Source organism: Lissotriton vulgaris, chromosome 4_1, assembly GCF_964263255.1.
Source record: "Lissotriton vulgaris chromosome 4_1, aLisVul1.2, whole genome shotgun sequence".
Classification (NCBI taxonomy): Eukaryota; Metazoa; Chordata; class Amphibia; order Caudata; family Salamandridae; genus Lissotriton; species Lissotriton vulgaris.
Window position 1 is genome coordinate 586,754,397 of NC_141691.1, and position 21,266 is coordinate 586,775,662.

Sequence of the window (21,266 nt, forward strand, 5' to 3'; positions counted from 1 at the left end):
TACATCAGGCAAACAGCGGTTCTCAATTACTTTTATATTGTAACCGTTTTTATTGTTGTTTTTCATGTAACAGCAGTACACCCATATTGCGGAGGTATTCCAAGTACACGGTATAAAACCTGTGTAACCACTAGACCTGCTCCCCCAGCATGCTTGAATAGTATCATCCGTCCGACCCAAGTTTTCTCGGGTTCTCAAATATGTGAAGAGAAATTGACTCTTTCCATCAATAGGTAGGGAGAAGAAGATGGAACAGAGATCAACCACAGTAAACCATTGGCCATTAGTGGGGATGCAAGAAACACATAGTAACAGTTTGGAGACCAGTGGGAAAATTGTGAATAACCACATGATTGATGGGCATCAAATCTTGGACAAATCTATGCACATTTGTGTTTCTCTCCTTTTTCGTAGGAAGAATTGGAGTATTGCATCTCCTAACAATTAGTCTACAAAACATCTGCTTCATTACGAGATACATTCTTGCCTCATCTTTGAGCTTTAGAGGGTAATGAGGAATCGATGGCAGGCACTTCATATGATTGAGCTTCATTTGCACAAGTTCCAGAGAAGTGATACACCCAGCATTATTGGTCCCTGTAGACCACAAAGTGAAGGTATCTTGATAATAAATTGGTTAGATCCTTGGCCATTTCTGTATTATATGCAACAGATTGGTTGACAAGTAATTTTTTTAAAAAATATATTTTTATTGCAGGAATTAGTCAAAGTTACATGTTGGTCCACTGTGAGGCAATCGGTGATGGAAACACCGACGATGAAATAACACGGCCATTTAGCCCACAACCCGGAGGTTGGGCGGCGTTTATGTTGAATCGATGCGTGGGGGCCCAGCGGCCTTCTAGTGATGACCAGTCATAAATTAAAGGTTCACTTCTGCTTTTCTAAACAAAATGAAAAATTCCCCCCCTCCCCCCAAGTAAACAAAACACCCCCAGAGGACTAAGTTCCAAACCTTTAGTGCAATAAGTCTTCAGTGCAGTTGGAAGCTTATGACGCTCCCTCTTCCCTCTATCCACCTCCCCCCTCCCACCCCGCCATCGGTGATCTGGTGGACGCGCAAAGAGCGTGTGGTAGGAGACATTATCTGTCCTGACGGGAATACCGCGTCATTATGACTCTACGGGGATGTAGGCTGCTCACCATCATTGCTATCGGTGTCACTGGGTGTGTTGTGGTCGCGCAGGGCCTGCACCAGTGTCTCCCATGCCTGTGCTGATTCTAGCGCCTTCTCATTCTGCTGCCGTCTCGCCAGCTGATACCTCAAGGTGCTCTCGCCCTCAGCCCATTTAAGAAGTTCATTGCACCATTTAGTGCCTGTTGGACCAACCCGTGCCTTCCAGTGTCTGGTTATTTCCCGCTTCGCCAGGAGTAGCCCCATGTCGATAAATTTACTAGTAACTTTGTTTTTGGGGGTATGTGGAAACCAGTGCAAGATCCCCACCGCAACGTCAAACTGTAGGGACCTTTCAGTGACACTGTTAAGGGTGTCCCCTATCAGCGTCCAATATGAGGACAGGGCGGAGCAGGACCATAGCATGTGAATGAGGTCAGCCCCAAGCGTCCGGCATCTAGTGCAGGCAGCCGTGTCCGAGGCGAATTATTTCTGTATTTTCTCCGGGGTCAGGTAGGCGCGATGCAGTATGTAAAAATGGACCAATTGGAATCGAGCGTTACGCATGCTCTTCCAGGCCCGGCGCATCAGCTGGGCCCACGTGGTCTCCGGGATGTCCTTCCCTATGTCTGCCTCCCATCGGGTCCTGAGTTTGTCCAATGGGGGTAGCCGCTCGTTGACCATCCTAGAGTACAAGCACGTTACGGCTTTGACCGTCCCCGCCGCCATCCTGACATATTGACACGCCGCTGACGTCTGTGGTTCCTCAAAACCATTCTGCCAGTGCGCCTGGAGTGCCCGCGTGACCGCCGCATGGAGCAAGAAGTCACCCCGGGGGATGTAAAAGCGGTCTAGAATTGCCTGGAAAGGCATCAGCACTCCATCCTCATAAAGGTCGCCTATGAGCTGCATCCCCCCGTCCTCCCAAACCCGTAGCTGCGACCAGTCGCCACCATGCGGCAATGCTGTGAGCATCCCCAGTGGGATTTCTGGGGCATAAGGGTGTTTCATTCCCGACTTGCGGTGCACCCGGTTCCAGCACGATCGTATAGTGCATTCTTCCTGTGTGAGGTCCCTCAAAGCCAGCCTCTGTTGTAATGCAATATAGGATAGAACGTGTCTGGGTATTCCCAGCCCCCGCTCCTCCTCCGGGCCTCGAAACTCCTGTGCTATCTCCTGAGTGTAGGTCTGCAGTTGGGCAGCCAAGTAATACGTTTCAAAGTCGGGTACAGCCAACCCCCCCTCCGCTTTAGGTCTCATTAGGGTCTTAAGCGCAACTCTGCGGCGGCCCGATCCCCAAAGGAACGCCACGAGCAAAGAGTTCAAGTTCCGGAAGATGGTAGGCGGAATCCAGACCGGAAGCATCCTGAAGTAATATAGTAGCAGAGGAAGCGTCCCCATCTTCAGCAGTGCAATACGTCCTGCAACCGATAGTGGTAGGGTGGCCCAGAAGGACATACTACCCTTTAACGCCCAGACGCATCGGGAAATGTTGCCCTTAAGGATGTCAGCAGGGCTATGATAAATGTACACCCCCAGATATTTAAGGCAGCTAGGCGCCCATCTGATCGCCCTGGGAGTGTCGGGTTGGGGCTCTCCCCCGCGAACCGGGAACAGGCAAGTTTTCGCCCAATTCACCCTGAGGCCCGACATCTCACCGAAAGCAGTGAGTACTGCGTCCGCCCCGGCCAAGGATTCTCCAGCATCCTCTAGGAAAAGCAACAGGTCGTCGGCATAAAGGGAAATGTACTACTGCCCGACAAGGTCCGCAATCCCCTGTAGTAGGCCCTGGTGCGAATCGACAGCGCCAGGGGTTCCACTGCGAGCGCAAATAGCAGCGGGAACAGCGAGCATCCCTGCCTCGTGCCTCGTTCCACTGGATATTGTTGGGAAATCAGCGGGCCTGATCGTACTCTAGCCATCGCCGAGGCGTATAGCACCGCGGTCCATCGCAGGAACCCCTCCCCCAGGCCAAAGCAACCAAGCACTCTACGGAGGTATTCCCATTCTAAGCTGTAAAAAGCCTTCTCTAGGTCAATCGAGAGGATCATAGGATGGGGGCCTCAGCGTGGTCCTCCTCCAACAGGCGGAGCAGGCGACGGATGTTCATCGTAGTATTACGCTTGGGGATGAACCCTGCCTGGTTTTATGCACTAGGGAGCCCATGTGATCCAGCAATCTCGAGGCTAGAATGCTCGAAAGCGGCCTATAAGACGCCGGGTCGTTGCCCTCCTTATCGGGTTTGAGCAGGGGGACCACCAGGGCCTCACACATCGAGCCAGGTAGGCGCCCCAGGCGCTTCGCCTCCCTGTAGACTATCAAAAGCTGTGGGGCCAGGAGGTCAACGTAGGTGGAGTAGAACTCCACTGGAAGTCCGTCCAGGCCTGGGGTCTTGTTTCGCGCCATCTTTTTTATGGCGCTGCGGATCTCCCCCAGCTCCACGTCTCTCCCCAATACCTTCGCCTGATCAGGCTCCAGGGCTGGGAGTGGTAAATCATGTAGGAAATCGTCAATAGGGGCAGTGTCCGGTGACATCCTACTTCAGTATAATCCCTCATAGTAACGCAAAAAGCAGCCAAGGATCTCGGGTTGGGTATAAACCTCTATGCCCTCCGCATCTCGCATAGCCCCCGTGGGAGAGGTACGTCTCGTAGGGTTGGCCAGCCAAGCCAGAAGCGCTCCTGATTTATCACCCTCAGCAAGCGACCTAGTCAGATAAGCCTTGTAGTCAAAACTACGCAGCCGTTCAACTTCCACAGCTACCGCTTCCCTCGCCGCCGAAGTCTGTTGTTGAAGCTCTGGGCGGCCGGGGCAAAGAAGCTCCATCTCGCGGAGGTTCCGATCAGCTTTAGCCAGGTCCTCCAGAAAGACCCGTCGCATCCCCACCTTCTTTGTTAGCCCCTAACCACCACTTTAAATGCATCCCATTCGATGGCCCTCGCCCCAGCCGTGCCCCCGTTCTCCGCGAAGTACTCAGCGATTTTTTCTTCTAGTTCACTCCGGAACACCAGATCTTCCAATACCTCGGGGCGTAGTCTCCAAGTTGGAACGCAGGGGGTACCCGGAAGCCACCTAAAGTCGGCCAAAAACGGATTGTGGTCGGAGATGGTCCTTGCCAGATACTCAGACCTCACGGCCGAGGATACTAGTTCCGTTGACCCCAGCAATCCATCCGACCCCACATGCAACTTGTGCATGCCGGAGAAGTGGGAGTAGTCTCGGGAACGTGGGTGCTGGGCTGTCCGTCAGTCCCCACTTAGTCTGCCATTTCAATCTACCCTTGGCTACCCGGTGGGTTGGTGAATCCGGGTGGGGAGGGTGAGATCTGTTGAGATCAATGTCCACCACCGAGTTGAAGTCTCCCCCGATCAAAAGAGGTCCCGATAAGTAATGGGCCAGAGAGCCCGACAGTGCAGCCAAGAAGGCGAGCTGGTCCACGTTAGGCGCATAAATGCAGCAAATGTTCAGATCCTTTCCCCCCAGTTTGCCAGCAATGGCCACAAACCTCCCCTCCGGATCCACAGTGTGTTTAGTTACCTGCAGGGGAACCCCGGCCCGCACCCAGATCAGCGCGCCCCTAGCATAAGCTGAATATGTGGTGTTGTAAACCTGCCCTCTCCACCTACGCTGCAACGCCAATCCCTCTGACTTGGTAAGGTGTGTCTCCTGTAGCAGCGCAATCTGTACTCCTCTGCGTACCAGGTAAGCGTGGACCTTGTGTCGCCTGGACATGGAATGCAGGCCTCGTACATTCCAGGTGATGCACTTCAAGGTGGATAGATCAGCCATTGTCCCATGGTATCTCATCAAGTCTCCCCCAGCAAAGCTCAAGTACAGTTAAGCACAGTATAAGCCCCGCACCGATGGCGAGTCCTTCCCCCAACAACAACAGAACATCCCTCGAACACTTTCCCCCCCCACCCTCCCCAGAACAGGTCCCAAATAGTACCATCTAGTTCCCATCCAAACTGCACCCGCAAAAAAAAAAAAAAACTAACCTGACGATAGCCACCGCAGGTGTGCCTTAAGGGCAAAGTGGGGGCCGAGCGTCGACAGGGGGTCTCCGCACCTCAAAGCTACCGAAATGCGATCGAGCCCTGAGTTATGAGGGCCGAAAGAGGATGTGACCCCAACCCACCTAATAATCAGTTATCCAACAGTTCCCACAAAGATTCCCCCTCTCCCCCCCACCCCCCCAGCTGGAACCGGCTCACCCGAAATCATCCCTGTCCATCAAGCAGGCCCTCTGCCTTCTCTGGGGTTATCACAGGGAGGCTCACGCTATCAGTCTCAGAGTCCTCCGTGTTCGTGTGGCCTCCACCCCCGCCAGGCTCCGAGTCTTCAATTGTGGGTCCGCCTTGGGAGCCTGACATACTGGATACCATCTCCAACACCCCCCGCCGTTCCGCTGTAGTCTCCACTTTCGAGGGTCGGCCAGGTCTACCTCGGCGATTACGGATCCTTTTAGACCTCCGCTGTTGGCCCATCTCCGAGGTAGTCTGGAAGGAGGACCCAAAGCCATCTTTGCCAGCTCTGTATAGTTCAAGCCAACTGCATCGGGGTAATAATAATAATAATAATAAAGAGCTTATAGAGCGCTCAGTAACGCCATCACGGCGTGTCCCCGCGCTAAGCTACCAGCGAACCTGCCTAGAACACCCAGCCTCTATGCAGTATATAGGTGAGTTTTGAGCATAGCCCTGAAACGTAGTTCATTGTCCTCCAATCGCAGCACAGGAGGTAATTTATTCCAATTTTGAGCTGCTAGTAGCGCAAAGGAACGTCCTCCTATTCTCGCCTTCCTAATCCTGGGGACTGTCAGCAGACCGGTACCCTCTGAACGGAGGGTCCTGGTAGGCTCATAACGGCTGACTAGCTCCTTCAGATATGCTGGTGACTTGTCCCAGACAATACGGTGGCAAAAAAGGAGGCACTTAAATAGCACACGCTTCTTCACCGGCAGCCAATGAAGCGCATCCAGCGCCAATTTCGAGCTAGCTCTCCTGGGTCTTCTTAACACCAGTCTGGCGGAGGAGTTCTGGATGACTTGTAGGCGACCTATGCTGCCCTCGGTTGCCCCAAGGAACAGAATATTGCCATAATCCAACCGCGAGGTCACCAGTGCCTGCGTTAGAGTTCTTCTGGCTGATAGAGGCAGGAGGTCTAAGGTTTTATTTAGGGTCTTTAGGACTCCAAAACATTTGCCCACCAGGCGCCTTATGTGGCCTTCATAAGAGAGCGAAGGGTTCATCCAGATTCCCAGATTCTTAGCCTCCTGACATGGTATGGGGGTAGGGCCCAGGCATGACGGCCACCACTCATCCGACCATTTTTCGCTTTTTCCCCCTACCACCAACACCTCTGTTTTGGAGCCATTGAGTTTTAGACAATGGGCATCCATCCACTCTGCTAGTGCCTGCATACAAGATTTAAAAATTTTTGGGGTGTTGGAGGTACTCTGAGATAGGGAGATCAGCAGCTGAGTGTCGTCAGCGTACGACACTAGTTCCACCCCAAAAGAGTGTACAACTTTCGCCAGGGAGGCCATGTATAAATTAAAAAGAGTGGGGCTCAGGGCCGAGCCCTGAGGTACTCCCTGGTCTAGTGACATCTCCCTTGAGCGGCATGTCCCCTGCTGAACCTGGAAACATCTCTCTGTAAGGAAAGATTGTAGCCAGCCCAGCGCAGGACCAGCGACCCCAGCTTCGTTCAGACACCGTAGCAAGATGGAATGCGCTACGGTGTCAAAAGCCGCGCTTAGGTCCAGCATGATCAGGGCCATTGTGTGACCAGCATCTGCCCCTGCTCTTAGAGTCTCAGTGGCTCTTAGGAGGGCCGTCTCCGTAGAGTAGCCTGCCCTAAATCCTGATTGCGAGGGGTGGAGTAGATTACATTTTTCCAAGTGCTCCGTGAGCTGAGCATTAACCACCTTCTCGGCTACCTTCGCCACGTACGGCAATAAGGAGATTGGTCTGAGGTTTTCTAGTACCTCCATGCTGACATTGGGTTTTTTCCTTATTGGGAGTACTATAGCCTTCTTCCACTCTCTGGGGACTTGTTGAGTGGAAAAGGAGGTTTGAAGGACGTGTCTAATGTGAGGTTCCAAGGCTGTCAGACCCTCAGATAAGACCCAGGCAGGGGCCGGGTCATTGGGGGAGCCGGACTTGACGCTCCGACAGATGGTTGATAGCTTGTCAGCTGCCGGAACCTCGAAGGTTAGGTATCGAAGAAGTTGGTCGTGCCGTCTCGGATGATGCGGAGCCTTGCCGGAATAGCAAAGAATACTGGATGCTCTCACTCCTCAATTCTTGTTTGATCGCTAAGAAGGAGGCTCGCCTCCGCTGGGTCTCATAGGTATAATCCGGAAAAATGTTCACTCGACTGTTTGCCACCTGGTATGGCCCATTTTGTCTGGCGGCATCGAGAAGCAAATCCCTGTCGCGGAAATGTAGTAGCCGCGCCACCACTGGGCGGGCGGGTCGGCCCTGTAGCGGCGGTCTGGCCGGCACCCTGTGCGCCCGTTCCAGAGTGTAGAAGGAGGAAAGCCCCTCGGGCGCCACCACAGTCCTAAGCCAATCCTCCAGATAGGCCACCATATCATCACCTTCAATTTTTTCCGGTAGGCCCACCACACGGATGTTATTTCTTCTATTGCGCCCTTCCGCGTCCTCCGCGCTTCTTTCCAGAGCATCTATGCGGGTCAGAGCGTCTTTCATGGCGGCGGCCAAAGTTTTTTGTGCAGGTTCTAAGATTCCCACCGAGCTCTCCACTTCCTTGACTCTGTCCGAGAGCTTACCGTGGTCCACCTTGAGCAAGCCCAGGCTTGTCGCGACCTGGGCAATGTCCTGTTGGAGGGCCGATCGTGTATCAGTGATCGCCGCCAAGATCCTGTCGAGTTGTTGTTGAAGGTGTGGACTCCCCGACCTCTCCGGATCCAATTGATCGTCTTTATCAGGTGCCTCCACATCTGAGGCGGCCTGAGTGCCACCCTTAGTACTTTTCGGCTTCACCATAGCGACCGTGGTCTCCAGTGGAGGGCCCGGTGGACGCCCAGTCGAGGGAGGGTCAATCAGAGTGCCTCCAGTTGTCGCCGAAAGATCCGTGCCGATGCGGACTGCTGGTCGGTCCCTGGTGTAGTAGTAGGAGATATCTCAACTATTCGTACACCAATTGCACAGAATTGGGTGTTCTCCCAAGGGAGTTTGTCCGTTTGCCGAGAGTGTAGGAAGCCAGTGATAGTGTCAGTGGGACTTCGCAGGCTCGGCGAGGTCGTCGGGATCAGGTAGCAATGGCGTCCTTCGTTGATGCCACGTGGCGCGGGCACCCAACAAACTCTTTCCTCTGCCAGTCCACGGAGGCAATAGGTCGGGAGGGGGCCAGCAGCCCCTCTCCTGAACGCAAAAGGGCGGCAGTTGGGGGGGAGTGGGGTCACTATTAGGCAGTAGTGCACCGCTGGGGTCTTCGATCTCCTCCAGGCACCGTCGCCTCCGCCACCAGCTGCAGGCCTTGCCGACCACCAGGTGACTAGTCCGAGCTCCGTCCAGCCGCTCTCGCTGTCCCTCAGTTCCCGGGTTGGGCTCAAACCTCTCCCAGTGTGGTGCAAGTGGACCCACACGCTGCCGATTCCGAGGGCCAAGATGGTGTAGGACCGTGTCGTTCCGAGCAGGACGACGTGTCTGGCCGCCCCCCTTCACCTCGAGGCTTCGTGGCGCAGTTAGGGTTCGGCCGAACGGCGGTCCCGATGGGCACCGCTTGGAAAGTTCACAGGTGTCTCAAGTCACCCAGGCAGTCGGCACTGGCGTCGCCCCACCAGAGGGGGAAGTAATAAGAAGGTGTCGCCGAAGGCACCGGTCCTCCTAGGCCCACGGGCCGCTTCAGGACCATGGAGACGGAGCAGGCGCCATCTTGAGCTCCGCTCTGCTCGCCCCGTGGGTTCTCGTTCGCCTCGAACGGGCCTCGCTGCAGGTCTCCAAAGTCGCCTCCCGGTTCAGCACCCACAGCGCTCTACGATCTGGGGGTCGGGGTGCCCGAGTCGCCCGGGAATCAGGATTAATGGTGGCTCGATCGCGTAGCCGAGGCTCAGGCGACCTCCCCCATCGGCGCTCAAGCCACGCCCCCCTTGGTTGACAAGTCATGTTCACAGAGTGAAGCCAACACCTCATTCTTACAGTGCTGGAGTAAGTTGGGGTAGACTTCATTGGGTGGACAGAGCACCTTGCAACTGAGTTTGAACAAGATGCCTCGACTCTATAGATTAGCTGTTAAGGTAAGACTTAGCAGGAAAGTATGCTCATCAGTGATGGGGCCAAGGGTGATGGATACAGAGTTGGAATTGTGATGAGGAATACATTTGTTGGAAATACAGACTACATCTCTAGCCAACCTAAAAAGAGGTAATGAGTTTCCGGGCAGAGCGACTTCACCGGTCTCAATAAGTCAAGTTGGGTATTTGCCACCTCTGACGCTGTACTAAAACACACAATAAGGATTCTGTGTAATCTGATTACATTCAGGTGGGTCGGTGGGGCAAAGACCATTAGAAGCAGAGTTAGGGCAATCCCTTTTCCAATGCCCCACTGCCCACAGGCAAAACATGATACTCCCGCATCTGGTACTTCTCTTCTATCCCTCTCCCTTCCACTTGATCTGTCTTTTGGTCTCCCCTTGTAGGGGTGATACACCCATTCTCCCTCAATCTTTGCTGCATGTCATGTAGCTTCAAAGACATCAACTTAGATTCATCATTCTCTTTCTTCCTCTTTTGTGAAGCCTTATGGTGATCTGCAGCCATCACCAATTTTGCCAATTTCTGTGCCATTCAACACATATTGTCATCAACTGATTTCTTACGTTCGGTAATAATCCCTTCACTAAACCAGCACCTACAGCTTCCCAAACCACCTCTGTTAGATGAACAATGCCCAATATCTCTCAAATGGATACTTGATTGTGTAGTCAAATCCGTTCACACTGGGCCAACGACCACATCAGTATTCAACTATGCACCCTTTGCCATATTTGATATCCCATTGTTCCTTGAGTCCTGTCTTGGCCAAGCTGACTTTACAACCAATTGTCTCTCACTTCAATAGGTGCTGCTAAATAAACAAGCATTTACAATGCAATGGTCTCGGCATTGTTAAAGTTAGAGCTATTAGCATTGCTCATGACATTATTTTTATTTATGTTTTTAAAACATTTAAATAAATGGCATTGTCATTTACAATGCCAATAGCTTAATCTCTCGCAAATTTGAGACCTATTGCATTTGCACCCACACACAGAGCCACACACACAAAGTCACCCATATACACATACAGAGCCACCCACACAGAGCCACTCACACAGAGTCATTCACATAGAGCCACCCACACACACACACACAGAGCCACCCACTCAGAGCCACCTACACACACACACACACACACAGCCACCCTCACACAGACAGGGCCACCCACACATAGAGCCATCTACAAAAAAAGCTACCCACACAGAGCCACACACACACACACACACACACACACACAGAGCCACACACACACACACACAGAGCCACACACACACACACACAGCCACACACAGGGGACAGAGGCCAGAAAAAAAGATCACAACGAGGGAACAGAGGCAAGAAAAACAGGTCACAACGAGGGAACAGAGGGCAGAAAAACAGATCACAACGAGGGAACAGAGGGCAGAATAACAGATCACGAGGGAACAGAGGGCAGAAAAACGAGGGAGCAGAGGGCAGAAAAACAAGAGAATAGAGGGTAGAAAAACAATCACAACGAGGGAATAGAGGGCAGAAAAACAATCACAATGAGGGAACAGAGGTAATCGAGCAGAAGCAGGGAACAGAGGGCAGAAAAACGAGGGAACAGAGGGCAGAAACACAAGGGAACAGAGGGCAGAAAAACGAGAGGGAACAGAGGGCAGAAAAACGAGAGAACAGAGGGAAGAAAAATGAGAGAACAGAGGGCAGAAAAACGAGGGAACAGAGGGCAGAAAAACGAGGGAACAGAGGGCAGAAAAACAATCACAACGAGGGAACAGAGGGCAGAAAAACAATTACAATGAGGGAACAGAGGCAATCGAGCACAAGCAGGGAATAGAGGGCAGAAAAACGAGGGAACAGAGGGCAGAAAAGCGAGGGAACAGAGGGCAGAAAAACGAGACGGAACAGAGGGCAGAAAACAAGAGGGAGCAGAGGGCAGAAAAACGAGAGGGAACAGAGGGCAGAAAAGCGAGGGAACAGAGGGCAGAAAAATGAGGGAACAGAGGGCAGCAAAACGAGGGAACAGAGGGCAGAAAAACGAGGGAACAGAGGGCAGAAAAATGAGTGGGAACGAGGGAACAGAGGGTAGAAAAACAATCACAACGAGGGAACAGAGGGCAGAAAAACAATCACAACGAGGGAACAGAGGCAATCCTGCACAAGCAGGGAACAGAGGGCAGAAAAACGAGGGAACAGAGGGCAGAAAAACGAGGGAACAGAGGGCAGAAAAACGAGAGGGAACAGAGGGCAGAAAACGAGAGGGAACAGAGGGCAGAAAAACAAGAGGGAACAGAGGGCAGAAAAGCGAGGGAACAAAGGGCAGAAAAATGAGGGAACAGAGGGCAGCAAAATGAGGGAACAGAGAGCAGAGAAACGAGGGAACAGAGGGCAGAAAAATGAGAGGGAACGAGAGAACAGAGGGCAGAAAAACGAGGGAACAGGGGGCAGAAAAACGAGGGAACAGAGGGCAGAAAAACGAGAAGGACCAGAGGGCAGAAAAACGAGAGGGAACAGAGGGCAGAAAAACATGGGAACAGATGGCAGAAAAACAAGGGAACAGAGGGCAGAAAATGGAGGGAACAGAGGGCAGAAAAACGAGAGGGAACAGATGGCAGAAAAACGAGAGGGAACAGAGGGCAGAAAAATGAGGGAACAGAGGGCAGAAAAATGAGGGAACAGAGGGCAGAAAAACGAGGGAACAGAGGGCAGAAAAACAAGGGAACAGAGGGCAGAAAAACAAGGGAACAGAGGGCAGAAAAACAATCACAACAAGGGAACAGAGGGCAGAAAAACAATCACAACAAGGGAACAGAGGGCAGAAAAACAAGGGAACAGAGGGCAGAAAAACAATCACAATGAGGGAACAGAGGCAATCGAGCACAAGCAGGGAACAGAGGCACGAAAAACACGAGCACAAGCAGGGAAGAGAGGCAAGAAAAACACGAGCACAAGCAGACCCAACGACATACACACACACGTGCACCGAGGATGCACCTTGGAGATCTGCTCCAGGGCAAACGCCGTGTCACAGTAGCTCGGCCGCTGCAGGTGTTCCAGGTTCCTCTGGCGGCTGCTCAGCCCCAGAGGCGGCCCTGCTGCTCTCCCGCTCGAGAAGCACCACCATAGTGGGAGCGCGGAACTGCTCTTCAGAGCCTGGGTGACCTGGGGGCGACGTGCAGGCGGCTCGGGCTGGGCTGGCACTGCTGATCCTCATGCTGCTCTCGGCCGGGGAAGGGGGAGGAGCAGCCGGCGGGAGGCGTGTGCACGCAGCGGGGGAAGCCTTCTCTATCTCACAACGAGGGAACAGAGGGCAGAAAAACAAGGGAACAGGAGGCCGAAAAACGAGGAACAGAGGGCAGAAATACAATCACAACGAGAGAACAGAGGGCAGAAAAATTAGGGAACAGAGGGCAGAAAAACGAGGCAACAGAGGGTAGAAAAATGAGGGAACAGAGGGCAGAAAAACGAGGGAACAGCGGGCAGAAAAACAATCACAACGAGGGAACAGAGGGTAGAAAAACAATCACAATGGAGCACAAACAGGGGGCAGAGGCAAGAAAAGCGAGCACTCACCGGCTGGGGCGGAGAACTCGGATGTTCTCCCTTGCTTCTACAGCGGCGGGCGTGTTTTTCTTTCTCTCCTCTTCCCATTGGCTGGAATGTAAAATTCCAGCCAATGGGAAGAGGAGAGAAAGAAACTAAAAAACACATCCCGAATCCCAAAAAGACTGGGCTTAAGCGGACAGACGCCCCTCTTCTCCAATGGCTGGCCTCCGTTTAGGAAGCCAGCCAATGGAGAAGAGGGGCGGGTTTAAGCCCCTACTCTAGAAAACATAAAATCTCGGCAGCGAGACTGCGCAAGCGCAGCCTACGCAGGCCGAGACCAAAAAAAAGATTCACATTAGCCAAATTTGGGTAGTAAATTTCAAACTTGCAATTCTTCACAAAGCTGATTAGAGTTTTCTATAATGCTGATGAACTGCTTCTTAAAGAATGAAATCAGAAGAGATCATATAGACTGCAGCTATATTTTACGAAACAGGGTGGCTCCTAATAGAAAAAAACTGTGTCAGGATGGGATGGGGTCTAAATCAGCTGGATTGCCAGAGGGAGAGAAAGCTTCTGCTCTCTCTCAAGGAAAGCAACTCCTAGCCAATTGATCTGTTATCTTTCTCAAACTTTTTTTCAGTAATAATGGGGCTGTGCTCATAGGGATCTCTATGTCCAGCTGTGACTTAAAACACTCTTTGTCTAGACTGTTTTACAGTAGTGGTGTAACCGTCTTTTTTAACTATTCATGTGCTTCTGCTTGGTGTTCTACTGTCAGTCACCCAAATCACAGTACTTACTTGTGTTGCCACCTTGTGTTTCATCTGCCGGTGGTCCAACAGGATTCGCTCCAGTTCCATGTGCATCCACAGGTACACCCAGGGTCGGATTGGGAAAGCGGGCATTCGGCCACTGCCTGAGGCACAGTGCCCGAGGCTTGAGGTGGGCCGGTTCTTTCACATCAATGTTCGTGCTGGCTCTGCTGCTCTGAACTTGAGATGCCCCAGCATTACCTTCCCAACCCAGCACCGATTGGCAGAGCCAGACGATGCAGAGGGAGAAAGTTGGAAGTGTTAGCAGATTCTAGCAAATGAGTCAGTCAAGTCATAACATTTATATAGCGCACTACATACCCAGAGGGTTTCAAGGCGCTTAGGAGGGGAGGAGGATTATTTGTCAAATATCCACGTTTTAAGCTGCTTTCTGAACGCTAGGTGATTCTGGGTGAGGCGAAGGTAAGCGGGGAGTGAGTTCCATGTTTTGGCAGCCAGGTAAGAGAAGGATCTGCCTCCCATGGTGGTCTTGTTGATGCGAGGTACAGTGGCGAGGGCTTGGCTGGAAGAGCGAAGTTGGCGGGAGGGGGTGTAGAAGGACAGTCGAGAGTTGAGGCAATCTGGGCCGATGTCGTAGAGTGATTTGTGTGCATGGGTAAGCAGTCGGAAAGTAATCCTCTTATTGACGGGTAGCCAGTGGAGGTCTTTAAGGTGACCAGAGATGTGTTCGTTGCGTGGGATGTCTAATATGAGCCTGGCTGAGGCGTTTTGGATTCGTTGTAGTTTCTTCTGGAGTTTAGCGGTGGTACCTGCGTAGAGGGAGTTTCCGTAGTCCAGTCGGCTCGTGACTAGAGCGTGGGTGACTGTTTTCCTTGTTTCGGAGGGGATCCAGCGAAATGTTTTTCTGAGCATGCGAAGAATGTTAAAGCAGGAGGAGGATACGGCGCTGACTTGTCTGTTCATTGAGAGAGAAGAATCCAGGATGACGCCTAGGTTCCGTGCGTGGTCTGTCGGGATGGGTGCATTTCCGAGGGCTTCCGGCCACCATGAGTCGTCCCATGCAGAGGGGGATTTACCTAAGATGAGGACTTCTGTTTTGTCTGAGTTCAGTTTCAGACGGCTTTGTTTCATCCATTCGGCGACTTCTTTCATTCCTTCGTGTAGGTTAGTTTTGGCGGTGCTGGGGTCTTTGGTGAGAGATAGGATCAGTTGAGTGTCATCCGCGTAAGAGATGATGTTGAGGTTGTGTTGGCGGGCGATGGCCGCAAGGGGGCTCATGTATACGTTGAAGAGGGTGGGACTAAGTGAGGATCCTTGTGGTACGCCGCAGATGATTTCAGAGGCCTCGGACTTGAATGGTGGGAGGCGGACTCTCTGGGTTCTTCCGGTGAGGAACGAGGTGATCCATTCAAGTGCTTTTCCTTGTATTCCGATGTTATTGAGGCGTTGTAGGAGGGTGCTGTGGCAGACTGTGTCGAAGGCTGCAGAGAGGTCGAGGAGGATGAGGGCGACTGTGTCTCCGTTGTCCAGTAGAGTTCGAATGTCGTCTGTGGCTGCGATGAGGGCGGTCTCAGTGCTGTGTTTGGCTCGGAAGCCAGATTGTGAGGGGTCGAGTGATTTGTTGGCTTCGAGGAAGGCGGCGAGCTGGTTGTTGACAGCTTTCTCGATGACTTTGGCCGGGAATGGAAGAAGCGAGATGGGGCGGTAGTTTTTGAGTTCGGTGGGGTCTGCTGTTGGTTTTTTCAGAAGGGCGGTGAGTTCAGCGTGTTTCCAGTCTTCTGGGAAGGTAGCGGAGTTGAAGGAGCAGTTGATGACGTCTCGGAGGTGCGGAGCTATGACGGAGTCAGCTTTGTTGAAAATGTGGTGAGGGCATGGGTCTGTGGGGGATCCAGAGTGGATGGAATTCATCAGGCGGATGGTGTCCTCAGTGGAGATTGGGTTCCAGTCGTTGAGGGTGTTCACGGGGGGAGAATGTTCAGCAAATGGTTGGGTGGGTTGGTCTCCGGGTTGGTTTTGGGTGGGTTGGTCACCGGGTTGGTTGTCAAAGCTGTTGTGGATGTCAGCAATCTTGTTGTGGAAAAAAGAGGCTAGGGAATCGCAGAGGGTTTGAGAGGGGGTGATGTCGTTGGAGTTGGCCGAGGGATTGGAAAATTCCTTGACGATGTTGAAAAGTTCCTTGCTGTTGTGGGCGTTGTTGTCAAGTCTATCCTTGAATGCTGTTTTCTTGGCTTTTCGGATCAGTTGGTGGTGAGTACGGATGGCGCTTTTGAAGGCATCCTTGTTGCTGGTGGATGGGTCTTTTTTCCAGGCCTTTTCAAGGGAGCGGCACAGTTTCTTGGACTTCTTGAGGTCATCGTTGAACCATGAGGCCTTCTTGATGCCAAGTTTGTGTTGACGTTTTTTCAGTGGTGCTAAGGTGTCGGCGGTGTTGGATAACCAAAGGGTGAGGTTGGAGGCGGCTTCGTTGGCGTTAGAAGAGAGGGCTGGGGAGGTTTGAAGGAGCGATGTGGAGATCTGCTCTGTGGTGATTTTGTTCCAGTTTCTTTGTAGAGTTGGTTGGAGGTGGATGATGGGTTTCGGCTTGTTGTAGATGAAGTGAACGCAGCTGTGGTCAGTCCAGAGGAGATCCGTAGTGTGGCTGAAGGAGACATGGTTGCTGGAGGTGAAGATGGGGTCGAGTGTGTGACCTGCGATGTGGGTGGGGGAAGTGACCAATTGTTTAAGTCCGAGGTTGGCGAGGTTGTCCAAGAGGGTGGCGGTGTTGCGGTCGTTAATCTTTTCAAGGTGGAAGTTGAGGTCTCCCAGAAGGATGTAGTCTTTGGAGGGGAGCGCGTGTGGGGTGATGAAGTCCGTGATGTCTTCACTGAATTTTGCGCGTGGTCCTGGTGGTCTGTATAGGAGGGTGCCTCTGAGTGTGGTGTTGGGGTCGATGTGGATCTGGAAGTGAAGGTGTTCGGAGTTAGCGAGGTTGGCGTCGGAGCTGGTTGAGATGCGGATTGATTTCTTATGGACGATAGCGATTCCACCTCCTGTATGGTCGGTGCGGTCCTTGCGTGTGATCTTATAGTCATCAGGGATAGCGATGGCGATGTCAGGGGCGGAGGAAGCGTTCATCCATGTTTCCGTTAGGAAGGCGACGTCAGGAGAGATGGTGTCTAGTAGGTTCCAGAGGTCAATAGCGTGCCTGTGGACCGAGCGGGTGTTGAGAAGGATGCATTCTAGGTGGTTGGGGTCGGGAATCTGTGTTGTGGTCGTAGCGGAGATGTTGTCGGTGCCGCTAAATTTGCAGGAGAAGCAGGAGAACGGTCCATGGGTGTGTCCAGGAGCGGCTTGGACGCAGTAGGGGGCGCGACCGGGGTCAAGGGCTAGGAGGGTGGCGGCATCGTAGGTAATGCGGGAGGGCTGGGCAATGCGAGGGCCAGGGGGTCTGGCGCTGGGCGCGGTCCAGGCGCGGACGGGCGTAGACGGGCTTACCTTTGGCGCACCTTCGGCGCGGGTTGGGCGCGGACGCTGCGCGTGAACGCTGCGCGCGGGAGCAATTGTCATATATGGAAAGTGGAGGGGGAGGGGCGAGGGCGTCTCAGGTGGGAGGCGGGGCGGGCTGAAGGGGACGGAGCACAACAACAAACAGAGTCAAAACGGAGGGGAGGGCAGAGCAGGACGCCGGGGGAAAACACAAAACCAATGCGCTGGTCACAAACAGAGCGAGCCAAGCAGTGTGAGCGCTATTTTAATCCTGGCGCTAATAAAGCAATACTTTGACCCAGAACACTTATGCAATACGATATCAGAAAGCAATGCGCAGGTCTAACACAGAGCGAGCTAAACAGTGTGAGCGCTATTTTAATCCTGGCGCTAATAAAGCAATACTTTGACCCAGAACACTTATGCAATACGATACCACGTTACAGCTTCGCGTTACAGCTTTGTAGCGCTGAGGCAGGGGAGCGAGGAGTGGATCACGGCGTTGTGAGGTCAGGAGACGCTCTATGAAGGTAGTGGGAGGGCGTCTCAGGTGGGAGGCGGGGCGGGCTGAAGGGGACGGAGCACAACAACAAACAGAGTCAAAATGGAGGGGAGGGCAGAGCAGGACGCCGGGGGAAAACACAAAACCAATGCGCTGGTCACAAACAGAGCGAGCCAAGCAGTGTGAGCGCTATTTTAATCCTGGCGCTAATAAAGCAAGCACAAAGGAGCAGACCAAGCAATAAAAAGTGGCAACAAAAAGAAAGAGAGTAAGATATTGAGTGCAGAACAGAGAGAAGAAGTGCAAAGAGGCAAGTGCTGAGAGGCAAAAGATGGCGAAATGCAAAGAGTCAGAGAAGAAAAGGAGGCCGCAGAAGAAGCAATTGGTAGGCTGGGAGCTTCTGGCAAAAGTAGCACAGTGATGCAATGTCGAAAAAGCACCGGGCTGGTCCTGGCCAGAGGGCAGAAGTGGTCAGGTAAGGCGGTCAGGCAGAGCAAGGCGATGTTTTCTGAAAAGTGGGATTGAAAATATCTAAAAATTTGAAAATATTGAATCTATGTAGAAAATATTGAACCTAAATAAAGCACTGAAAGATTTTAGGAGGAGTGTACAACTAAAATGTTATTATACAATTTTCAAAATGCCCAAATGGGGTGTGGAAAGCTGTTTTCTACTTGTCACATTTCTTTGTATGGAACAGATCATAAGGCCCTGGTAAATCAAGCTTAGTAAAAAAAAACTCATGCTCTCTAGACTGACTCCAAGTTGCCCTATAGGGCAAGGGATACCTATCCTTGATCATGATCTAATTTAAACCTCTACAATCAATAATCTTTCTTGCGCATGAATAATGAAGGTGCCCCAGCAGGTGACGAAGATAGCACAAATAAACATTTTACATATTCTTCTGTGAGTAAATCTTGGATATCTTGGAGTAAACCTCTTTATCTCAGTTAAGGAATAAATATGTCTGAAGGAAACAATAGAGCGCGGTTCCATTGATATAGTGCAATCATAATTCCTGTGAGGAAGATATGAACAAACTTTAGACTTAGCAAAAAAGGAAGATAAAAACATGGTACCACAGTGATACTAAAGAGAACTTTACCACTATTAAACAGATGTGGAGTCCTTCATCTCATCTCTCAGCAACCAATAACTTCCAGAAGCATAATAATCATGACAAAACTGTGATGACAAGAATACTGTTTGAATTGTCCAGTTGAAATATGTTTTAAGCCTGCCTCTGTACCCCAACAATTCCAGAAGTTACAGCATAATTGGGAGGACACACAAATGTAAATGGATACCATGTCTGTATGAAGCTTGCAAAGAAAGAGACCTCTCCTATAAGATGTGATATTACTGTCAACCCATCATCATTTTGTATCACTTCAAAAATCTAATCTCTCTTAGGCATATTATTTTTAGTTGCCCATTGTTGACCAATAAACATGCCACAGGCACCACACTATACCAAAACAGAGGTATCAACAATCTTTCTTTTTATTGTGTATTATTTAGAAATGTGCTCACATTTCTAATTCTTTACCATGTCCTGTAACACTTGCTTATGTCTCTCTGTATAAAGAAATGTTAATCAAAGAAAAATAAGTATGTGAACTTCCTCTATGTAATCATGCAATTTCATAAATAACAAAATAGGATCTGAATGGATATTCCCTGCATAGAAGTGGCATTTGCCAGCTTCAATCTCTTGGCTAAACCCAAAATGCAACAAGCATTTGCAAAGCCAATAGGTCTCACCTATGTGAGATCTATTGGCTTTGTCAATGTTGTAGAACATGTTGCACAGCAGCGTGAGTCAAGCAAATGAAAAGTACAATGACACAGCTAGACCACGTCATAGCGTTTTTTTTTTATTGAAGCCATGTTGTATTCTGCTATGCAATATGTTAAAAAAAGTGTGGGGGGAGTGAGCAGCAATAACAGGAGTACCAGAATGGGGCACAGGGGGGTCAGTTGGGGAGGAAGAAATAGTACCTCAATCTCACCGGGAGAAGTGGACGGGCACTGATCAAATTGAATCAATCTGTGCTCAGTCCGTATTTCACAGAAAGGAACGGAGGTGATGCTTGGCCTGCACTGGCCAATTAGGAAGCTGCAATGAAGAGTGACATAGAAGCCAAAAAATGGGAAGTAATTTCCTTTATTGCAAACAATAGTGTTTCACATGCAAGAGCACATTCATGGAGGAGTAGCATTTTCCACCCAATCTTCAAAGGTGGCAATCGAAACAAAGTAGACAAATTACAGACGTATCGCTCTAATAGATGTGGAAGCTAAATTATATGCAGCCTGCTTGCTGACCCATTTGAAAAAATGGCCAGATGGCAATAATTGGATTCCAAGAACACAAACGGCAAATCTAAGGGCATTAACGCTAGTAGCCGAAAAAGCCAAACATAAGAATAATCATTTGTTTGGCTGCTTTGTGGACCTCAAGTTCGCTTTTGACCGTGTGCCCCGAAAACGATTATGGGAAAAACTGGACAGTTGGGGTGTCCCAACAAAGCTATTGAACGCCATCAGAGAACTATACACAGGTACCTGGACGCAGGTAAAAATAGGGGCTGTCTCAAGGATAACAAAGAAAATAGACACCCACAATGGATTAAAACAGGAGTGTGTGCTAGCCCCCAGTCTTTTTAGTTTGTATTTATCTGACCTCGAAGATGCTCTCCAGGAAGCTAACAGCCATCCACCATTGTTAGTCAATGAGGAAATCGGGTGCCTTCAGTACGCTGACGCTATTGTGCTATTAAGCCAAACTCCAATTGGTTTACAACGTGGAATGAGCGCAGTAGCCAAATACATGAAGTGCAAGTGCTAGAAATAAATTAATCAAAAGCAAAGGTAGTATGACTAGTGGAAGCTAAATACAAGAAATACACATGGCACCTAGAGGGAAAATAGTAGAGGCAGTTGACTCAAACAAATTCCTCGGATTTAAGGTGTAACAAAAAGTGAGCTATAAATCACAGCTCACCACAATGAGGGCCAAAACCCAAAATCTTATATACGGCTTTAATCTACTGAAAAATAAATTACGTTGTCAATCCCACAGTAACATACTATCAGTCATGCTTGCTCAGCTAATGTCAACAGTGACCTACGGTACAGAAATAACGAGGGGTTGTGAAATCCCAGCCTTGAACAAGATACAAACAAAAGTTTACAAAAACGTTTTCCACATTCAGCAAAGGGCATCACCGGCTCAAGGCCGACTTGAGTTTGGTCTGCCCAACCAAACATCCTGGAGTAAAGGTCCATTTATTAAATTATGTTGGAGCCTGTGTGCCTCAAAATCTATTGACCATCTGTGCTGGAAATAAATAAATAGTCAAAAAGTAAACAAAATTCAAGTATCCTGGGGTTGCTATCTAAACCAGGTGATGGAGGACCTGTGTGCTCATGATATATGGAACTCCAGCATTGGGAGAAAGGCCTTCAACAAATTAATCAATTCCACAATAAAACTTCTGTCACATACAACAGATGAGAATATTTTACTACAAAGACGTCACGCCTGGACGGTGATCAGCTCAT